General features: G+C 39.9%; 1 protein-coding gene across 4 annotated transcripts in view; it reads left to right on the plus strand.

The window, feature by feature from the left end:
• Positions 1 to 8168: 8168 nt before the first annotated feature.
• Positions 8169 to 8198, plus strand: part of ZNF536 (zinc finger protein 536) — a 333084-nt gene continuing 333054 nt past the window's right edge. For all 4 annotated transcript variants that reach the window (XM_019535810.1, XM_019535811.1, XM_019535814.1 and 1 more), the window contains exon 1: positions 8169 to 8198. This exon is cut by the window's right edge and continues 111 nt beyond it. The gene's annotated coding sequence lies outside the window, so the exon portion shown is untranslated.

Here is an 8198-nt window from a genome sequence, read left to right on the forward strand (position 1 = left end):
GTCAATATGTCCACAGAAACAGAAATGTTCAAGGGACTACTACTGAGAGAAAATATTGCTCTATGGAGAAACATACCATGCTGTACAAGTTTGGGAGTAAATTCTGGAATATAGCACAGATCATGGGAATTGTTACTCCAAAAAATTCAAGTATTGTTTTATGTCAAGTGTGCTACTTGACAGTGGCTACCCGTAGATGCTTCTGGGGAACGTGGAAAGATTTTGGTAATGGCCAATTATTGAATAACCTGACCCAAAGCAGGAGTTTCTTCTTTACTCCTACCTTGCAGTTGTCAGTATATGCACCCATATTTTTTCCTATCTAATATTCCTGTAGCTGTTCACATTACCCATATAATAAATATTTGAACATTTTTTATTTATGGTGCCAAGTTCTTGGATTCAGCATTATTTTGCAAAAATGAATTCTATGGGTTAGCTATTCATCGTTTAAAAAACTTATTTCTTCTTATCGGCCTTAAGCGTGTCGTCTTTCCATTTTATTAGATGCCTCTTCATTCATGTGTGTTACAAGAGGGTATTTTGGAAAACCCAACTAACCTTCTGTATTCCATTCTATTATATAGAGTGAGTAGGTGGCACTGCTTATAGCTAGGCTATAGGGGTGTGTGAAGCAGGACCTATTCGATTTGGATTCAGCCCGAATCGGAGACAGTGATTCAAGTCATTGATTTGGATAACTGTCCCCAATTCAATACAGCTGAATCTGAATCTGAAAATTCGATGCTGATTCAAAGAATCAGTGATTCAGATACAGACACAGGTTTACAAGTTTTTTCTACATACCTCAAGGTACCAGCACAGCTTGTGAATGCTGTGGTGCTGGATAGAAAGGAATGTGGGGGGCCCCACTACATGCTTGGCGGTGAACCCAGAAGTGGACTGGAAGTACTTCTGGCCCACTTCTGGATCCCCGGGGAGTATGCAGGGGACCCCAGGACCCTGCCCCAGACCCAGGAGTCACCAGTCACTGAGCTGAGGTGCACGGGGAGGGGGACCCAGAGGCAGACCAGAAGTGCTTCTTGTCCACTTTCGGGTCTGCTGCCAAGAGCACTTCTGTGGGGCATGCCATGTGCCCCAGCATCGCAGCATTCACGAGCCGCCTGCTACATAGGGAAGTGTGTAGAAAAAACATTAAAAACTGTGTCTGTGTCCAAATTTCTGAATCTTTCCAAATCTCGCTGAATCGATTTGGAGGGTTCCAATTCAATTCAGAGAGATTAAAGGGTCTTCTGATTCGATTTGGATTCGGAGATTCAGCCAGCGAATTGGGCCAAATCTCTTCTGAATTGAATCAGGGACAGAAGCTGTGCACAGTCCTGGTAGGCTGTTCAACACTGTCCAATATCAAACTCAATATTTTTAACTTTTACAGCTTATTCTTTAATACCCCCTAAGATTTTGTTTGCTTTTCTACCATCCTGTATTACTTCTCTCTCATTCCAGCCAACAATACTAGCAAAACATGTACAGGAGGCACAAAGTGCCCATGCATAAGGGCCATAGCTCCAGGAGACAGCTCTCAAATTCTGGGAGGCATTCACTTCCTTGTAGTGGCTTCTGGACCTCTTGCTGTATTGGTACAGCCTGTAGTGCCCCACAACAAAGACCTTTGCCTTAGATTTCCAAGGAACACTAAATTGAATCAGCTGGTTCAGATATATGATTATTTGATTTATTTGTAAAGGTATCTTTAGCAAGAGAGACAGTAGCACTGTGTAAGTCGTGTTTGGTAGTTAAGTAAAGTTGTGTAATAGATCTGCTTCTAATCTCATGGATGTTAGTTTTAAAACTCCTGGTGCTGCAGGATCACGGTCACTAGGTCTGTGCTGCCTGTGTATAGTTAAGGGAAGACCAGAGAATGCCAGTCATATTTATGTGATTAAACTGTATTTACAATTCTGTATTTTATACCTTCAAGTCAAAAGTCCATTACATTAGGGTGAAAACAGCACCAGAGACCCCACCACAGGCAACCCCTTTTCTTAAACAACTTGAAAGTTTCTCTGTCTCCTGGCACAATTTACTTTGACCTTTAGTCAAGGACCACCTCTAAAGGTCACCAGTTTTTGCTATTCCATATGGCAGTCACTTAAGACACTTTTAAGTGTAAACACAAAATACAATGTTTCGGTAACTTTAAGGTAGTGAAGCGAATCTATTAGAGCCAAGAAATTCAAAGCAGAGGGAGATTCTGTCTGTAAATTACCATGAATGCTACACAGTTGTGTACACAGTTGGCTTTAATTTGGGGTTTTGTGACTCTTGCTGGCTTTTACCGTAGTTTTATTATGACATAATGGGAGATTTTCTTACTGGTATTGTATTGATACACTTCTAAAAATGACATTATGCTGCTGTTCAATATACTTGGCAGGGTACAAGAGAGCAGAAAAGACTCTGCCCCCACCCCAGTCAGTTTGCAGTGTAAACACTTCTCCAGTCGAACATCCTCTGAAGCAGGGGGATGTATTTCTTCATGGAAATTAGAAAGCACATCAGACTCAAAGACCATAAGTAACTCACAATCCTCAACTAATTGTCCTATGAAAGTTTCTAATTTGGTCAATTCCTCCCCCTTGCCCATTGCCTCTATTTTTGTTATTGGGCCTGGAATTGTGACTTCTTATTTTAATTGCATGGTAAACAGAACAATATTGTTTGCCCCAAGACAGATTACCATTCCTTATTACAGAATTCTCACAGACCACAAATCATTGATATCATCTCCACCAGTTATAATAAAGTTTATCTTCAACCTGATAAAAAGCATGTTCTGAATAATAACTGTTGCTTCTATTGTAAGTGTTTTTATTTTAATTCAGAGTAGCTCACTGAAGTTGTGTTCGTGGATGTGCCCTTTCTAAGAGAGGTGGGAAGCACAGTCATATGGGGACTGATTTCTAAGCAGCAACTTATTTTGGCTGTAGTTGAGGTCAGTTGACCATCTAAGTTCCCAATTTGTAAGCACAGTCAATTACAACAGACATCTAATTTCACTATTCCCATTTATCTTTATATGCCTGTGTAACCCACGATTTATCTGATCTGCAGAGGATGTAAGTTTACTTCAGGTGCATGTGAAGGGCTTACTACTACAGCTCAAGTTGTTTCAAGCCTGTATTTTACATTTGGCAGCCCCACCTCAGTCCCCACGATGACAGTTGTTCCACTTGCAAAATCGCAAGTGCCAAAACTCAGATTTGATTTGACCTGAAAATGTTATCTCATTTATTTTTCTTATCACTAAAACAATTGTCCTTCTTATAAAGTCTCATGCAGATGTTCTTTTTCAAGGAAGTCTGTTTCTTTCTTCTCACAACCAGCCAGCCATTAACTTGCATATCATCTTTATCCTAACCAACATTCCATTATTACATATTCCTGCACAAAAAAATATAGGAGTCCAGACTTTACACAAATGACCAAAATAAAATAAAAGTCTGGTAAGGCGGCAATGTATTACTTGTGTTTTGTTACCTTTTAGACATTCTCCAATCCTTACAACCATCAAGGAGCCTTTCAATGACTCTTCAGTGAATTTAAAGACTGCGGTGAACTGTGATGGAGAAGTTTGCATTAATGTGTATTCTTTTTATGTTGTTCTTTCAAATATCAATAAGGCCAAAATTAGGCAGTATAATGGTTAGCATGGCTAACTACTACAGTTTTTCTTCTTGCTTTTATGAATGTGATTATATGCCTGCATGCACATGAGCGTGCATGTGTAAGTGCACTAAAACTAACCTGAGCCTTGGCATTCAGATCCAAATACATTTTTTCCCAAAGCCTAGGAAATTCTGTTTCAGAATTCAGGTAATAGAATTTGGAACCAGACCAAGTGTTGGGTAACTTTGCAAGACACGTGTAAAACAAAACAAACAGACAAACCTATGTGAACTCATCAGAGGTTGGCTCTGTGTGTGTTAGTTGTGACTGAATCACACCCTAGAGAAACTCTGTGGGAAAACAGGGATTCAGCAGGATTTCTCTCAAGTTGAACCCCCAACTCATTAAAATAATACAGTAAAGTAATTAATGCATATGGCCACTAGACACTCTTAAGATGTAAATTTCACAGCTGTAAGAAATTCAGTTTGTTTAAAAATAACAGAAGGCTCCAGTACAAATTATGGAGTAAAAGCCTATAAAATTTCAAATTTGGTTGTAAGGCACAGCCTTTTTTTAACTAGATCATTTGTTTTAGCACCAGTATTTAGAGAGAGAACTTGCTTTTTTTTGCTTTTGGGAGGGTGTGTGTGTATGTGTGTGTATATATACACACATATATATATTCCCTTTTTTGGTGCCAATTTGCCTCCCAACTTGTGGTGGAGCACTAGAGTGGAGCACTAGAGTGGAGTCAATTAGTTAATGGAGTTTTCTCAACAGATGAGCTTCAATCCCACTTAAAATGAATCCGGTATTCAAGATTTGAGGGGTTTGCAAACTACAGCATGGGATTGCAGAGTTCAGTGAACAGTGGTTTGCACAGATGGCAAGAGGGGTAGCTTTCTGCCCCATAACAGATGACAGTTGTATATTAACAATACTGGGGACCTCTGCCCACTTTATTCTTAGATTTGGGTTTTCCTGCAGTGGACTGATGGACACTTGGTCAAATTAATGTCCATGCAAGTTGTCAGGGATTTGCTTTCTTCTAAGCTTGGCAAACCAATCAGTGCTATCTAGTACATATATTTTCGGAAATTTTTGCATGGCTACAGCAGATTCTTGAATCCGCCCCCTCAATGCCTGCTGGTGAACTAAAATGGGACCCATCTTCCATCTAAGTCAGTAAAAGCTGTGCTAGACCTGTTCCTCCTGCAAACTGTGTGAACTATGTGATGGATCCAATAAAGACCCCCAAACCTTCCCTTTGTATTCTAGAGGAGAGGTTGAAGCCACGAACCTGGGCATCATTTCCCATAAAGGACCAAACGAGAGCTCAGGGAACTTACTTTCTAGAATCTCACCCCTACCTCACTCCTGATACTTAAGCATGTGCCTAATTTGGCCTGTAAGAGTGGTTCCAATTGACTAATATTAAAGTAGCATTTGCTACAGTGGTTAAGAAATATTGAAGTTACTCAGACCTGAGTGATGGAGTCAATCCAGATTATGCTCTAAGCAATTCAAGGCCCCATTTTCAAGTGTAAGTACTTAAACCTAAGCTCCTAGGTACATGTCCACCTAAACCATCATTTAGAAATATATAATGCAAACATAGATTTGCACTGTGACTAACAAAGGGATCAAAGTGTATTTCCATATGTTTCTATTTGGAGTCAGTGTTTAAATATATGTGAAGCTCAGGTTGTAGTGGATTATTTGAATGAGGATAGAAAGAATGTCAAGATGAGTCTGACCCTGAGGAGCTATGCTGAAGATCCATTGCAAATCTTACACTATATGCACAAGTATTAAAAGTTCAGATTATGACCTCCCTAATGTTATTTTAATGCTATTTTAAAATGTAATTATAAAAGAAATTACATTTAAGATCTGAAGCTGACAATACTGAGCTGAAACACTGCATGGACTGCTTCAAAAATAGCTCCTTTCAAACTTTATTAGTGATTAGAGGGGGAAAAGGTGCAGATTGACTAGTCAGATTTATCCATACTGTCTGTATTTGAGACCGGAAACGTGGTTCATCTGGTCTCTGGTGATATAGCTATGGGTCTTTCTTTTCTACTTCTAGCTTCTTTTCCAAAGTGTTTTTTTTGTTCATTTCTTTGGCCTTTAGCATAAGGCATATGAATTTTTGACATTTTTTCATTTGGACTGACTGATACTTTCATTTTTTCTTTTCCCATTTCCATCCATCTTGTCTAAACATGAAGACTTGACTCCATAAACACCATAAAAAGAATACAGCCAGATTAGTAAAAGTGGGAATGTTGTTTTTTGGATGCCTTGAGACACCCTAGGCTAATGAAATGTGTTGCGCATAAGAGGCTCCTATCTCAGCCAGTGAGCTAATCACCTGGGCAAACCGATGCATGTGCACAAGTGTTAAAGGATGGGGGCCAAGAATGATACAGCTAAAACTGCGAGGAGTTTAAATAATCCATTAAGATAATCAAAGTAACCTTTCATACCTTTTCATACATTCTCTCTCTCAAAAAAAACCTGGATATAAAAGTGAATGATGAAAATAAAATCATTCTTGCCCTGTAGATTTTGTGAGAATCACTCATAAAATTACTTGGAAACTAAAGTTTCCTTCTGCTCCCTGATTTGATGAATTAAGTAATGATGATTCATTGAAAGGAAGCTGGCTGAATTTGCAAACCCAAATTTCTACTGTATTGCTGAGTTACACAGGTTAGCTGATTGGGGGACACAGTTCATACCACATGGCCTGTATAACCAGCCAACACAGCACAACTTTGAGACTGTATATTCAATAGGACACATGTTGTGTCTTGTTGATGAGTTTGTAGGATCATAGGAAAATAGGGAAGGTCATTTGGTCTAGTCTCCAGCTCAAGGTAGCATCATCCCTGACTAAATCATCCCACGCAAGTGTCTGTCTAACCTGCTCTTGAAAATTTCTAGGGATGGAGATTCCACAACTTCTCTAGGTAGTTTGTTTCAATGGTTGATCACCCTCAAAGCCGGAAGGTTTTTTCTGATCTCCAACCAAAATTTCCTCTGCTGCAGTTTGAGTCCATTGCTCCTAGTCCTGTCCCCTCTCTATAATCACCCACCAAGTATGTAAATATTGATATTAAATCCTGCCTCAGTTTTCTCTTCTCTAGACAGAATAACCATAGTTATTTCAACCTGTTCTCATAAGTCATGCTTCCCAGGCTTCTAGTCATATTTGTCACTCTCTGCTGGACTTCTTCCAATCTATCCACATCCTTCTTGAAGTGTGGGGCCCAAAACTGGACATAGGACTCCAGGTGAGGCCTCAGCCAAGCTGAACAGAATGGAAAAATCATTTCATTTGCAAATGACACTTCTGTTAATACAACACAGTATGGTCTTGGCTTTTTTGCAACATGAGTACACTGTTGACTCATATTCAGTTTCTGGTCCATTGTAGCCCCCAAGTTCTTCTCTGTACTACTACAGCCTTGCTAGTTGTTCTAGTCCAGGGGTCAGCAACGCCCGGCACGCGAGCATGGCACACAAGGCCATTTTGCTTGGCACACCACCACCAGCCCAAGCTCTAAGCAGCTGCTGCAAGCCATGGAGCCCAGGCTGCTCCCAGCAGGCAGCTGGGAGGCCGCAAGCCCTGCTGCAAGCAGACTGAGCTCCGTGGACTGTCTGCAGCCAGGAGGCTGCAAACAGCTGCTTCAGGCTCTGGCATGTCAGCACTCCAGCACTTTCTAAAGTAGACATTGTGGTTTTTTCAGCACTCCAGCCAAAAAACGTTGCCTACTCCTGTCCTAGTCTGTGTTTGTCTATGCAATTATTCTGTCCCCAGTGCTGGACTTTTCATTTGTCCTTGGTGAATTTCATCTGGTTGACTGAGGACCATTTTTCCAGTCTATCCAAATCATTCTGGATTTTAGCCTTACCTTGCAATTGCACCCAGTTTGGTGTCATCTGCAAATTGGCTAAGCATGCCCTCAATCCCATAGTCAAAATCATTAAGGAATATGTTAAACAATAGCAGAACTAGGATAGACCTCTGGGGAATGCTACTTGATACCTCACAGAGGACAAGGCATTGAGGAAGACAAAGGGAAGGACCTGTTCCATGATCTTTCCAAGTATCAAGATCAGACTGATGTCCATGTGATTATATTCTTTACTCTTCCTTAGTCATATGATCAAGTTTCATATGCATTCAGGTATGGTTCTAACTGATTTCTCATTGGATGGCTCATGCAATTAAGCAGCACAAGAAGATTTTCAAATACTGTTTGAAATTTGAAGTTAGCAAATATTTAAGGACTAGATATGAATTGTTAGAAAATAATACGCTTAATAATGTTCATGTCCTGAGTTTAGCAGGGAGGAAAAAAAAAGGAAAAGTGACCAGTCAAGAGTGGGCAACACACATCAATTTTTTTTTTGTGGAATTTGAATGAATGAAATAATAAATTAATATTTGTTATTCCCATGTGAATGAACAATTGTTCTCCCCAGGTTTGCTAAGCTCTTATTATTATTCCATTTTACAGATGGGGAAACTGAGGCAAAGAAGGTAAGGGATC

The sequence above is a fragment of the Crocodylus porosus genome, unplaced genomic scaffold (genome assembly GCF_001723895.1).
Source record: "Crocodylus porosus isolate Cpor-Errol unplaced genomic scaffold, CroPor_comp1, whole genome shotgun sequence".
Taxonomy (NCBI): domain Eukaryota; kingdom Metazoa; phylum Chordata; order Crocodylia; family Crocodylidae; genus Crocodylus; species Crocodylus porosus.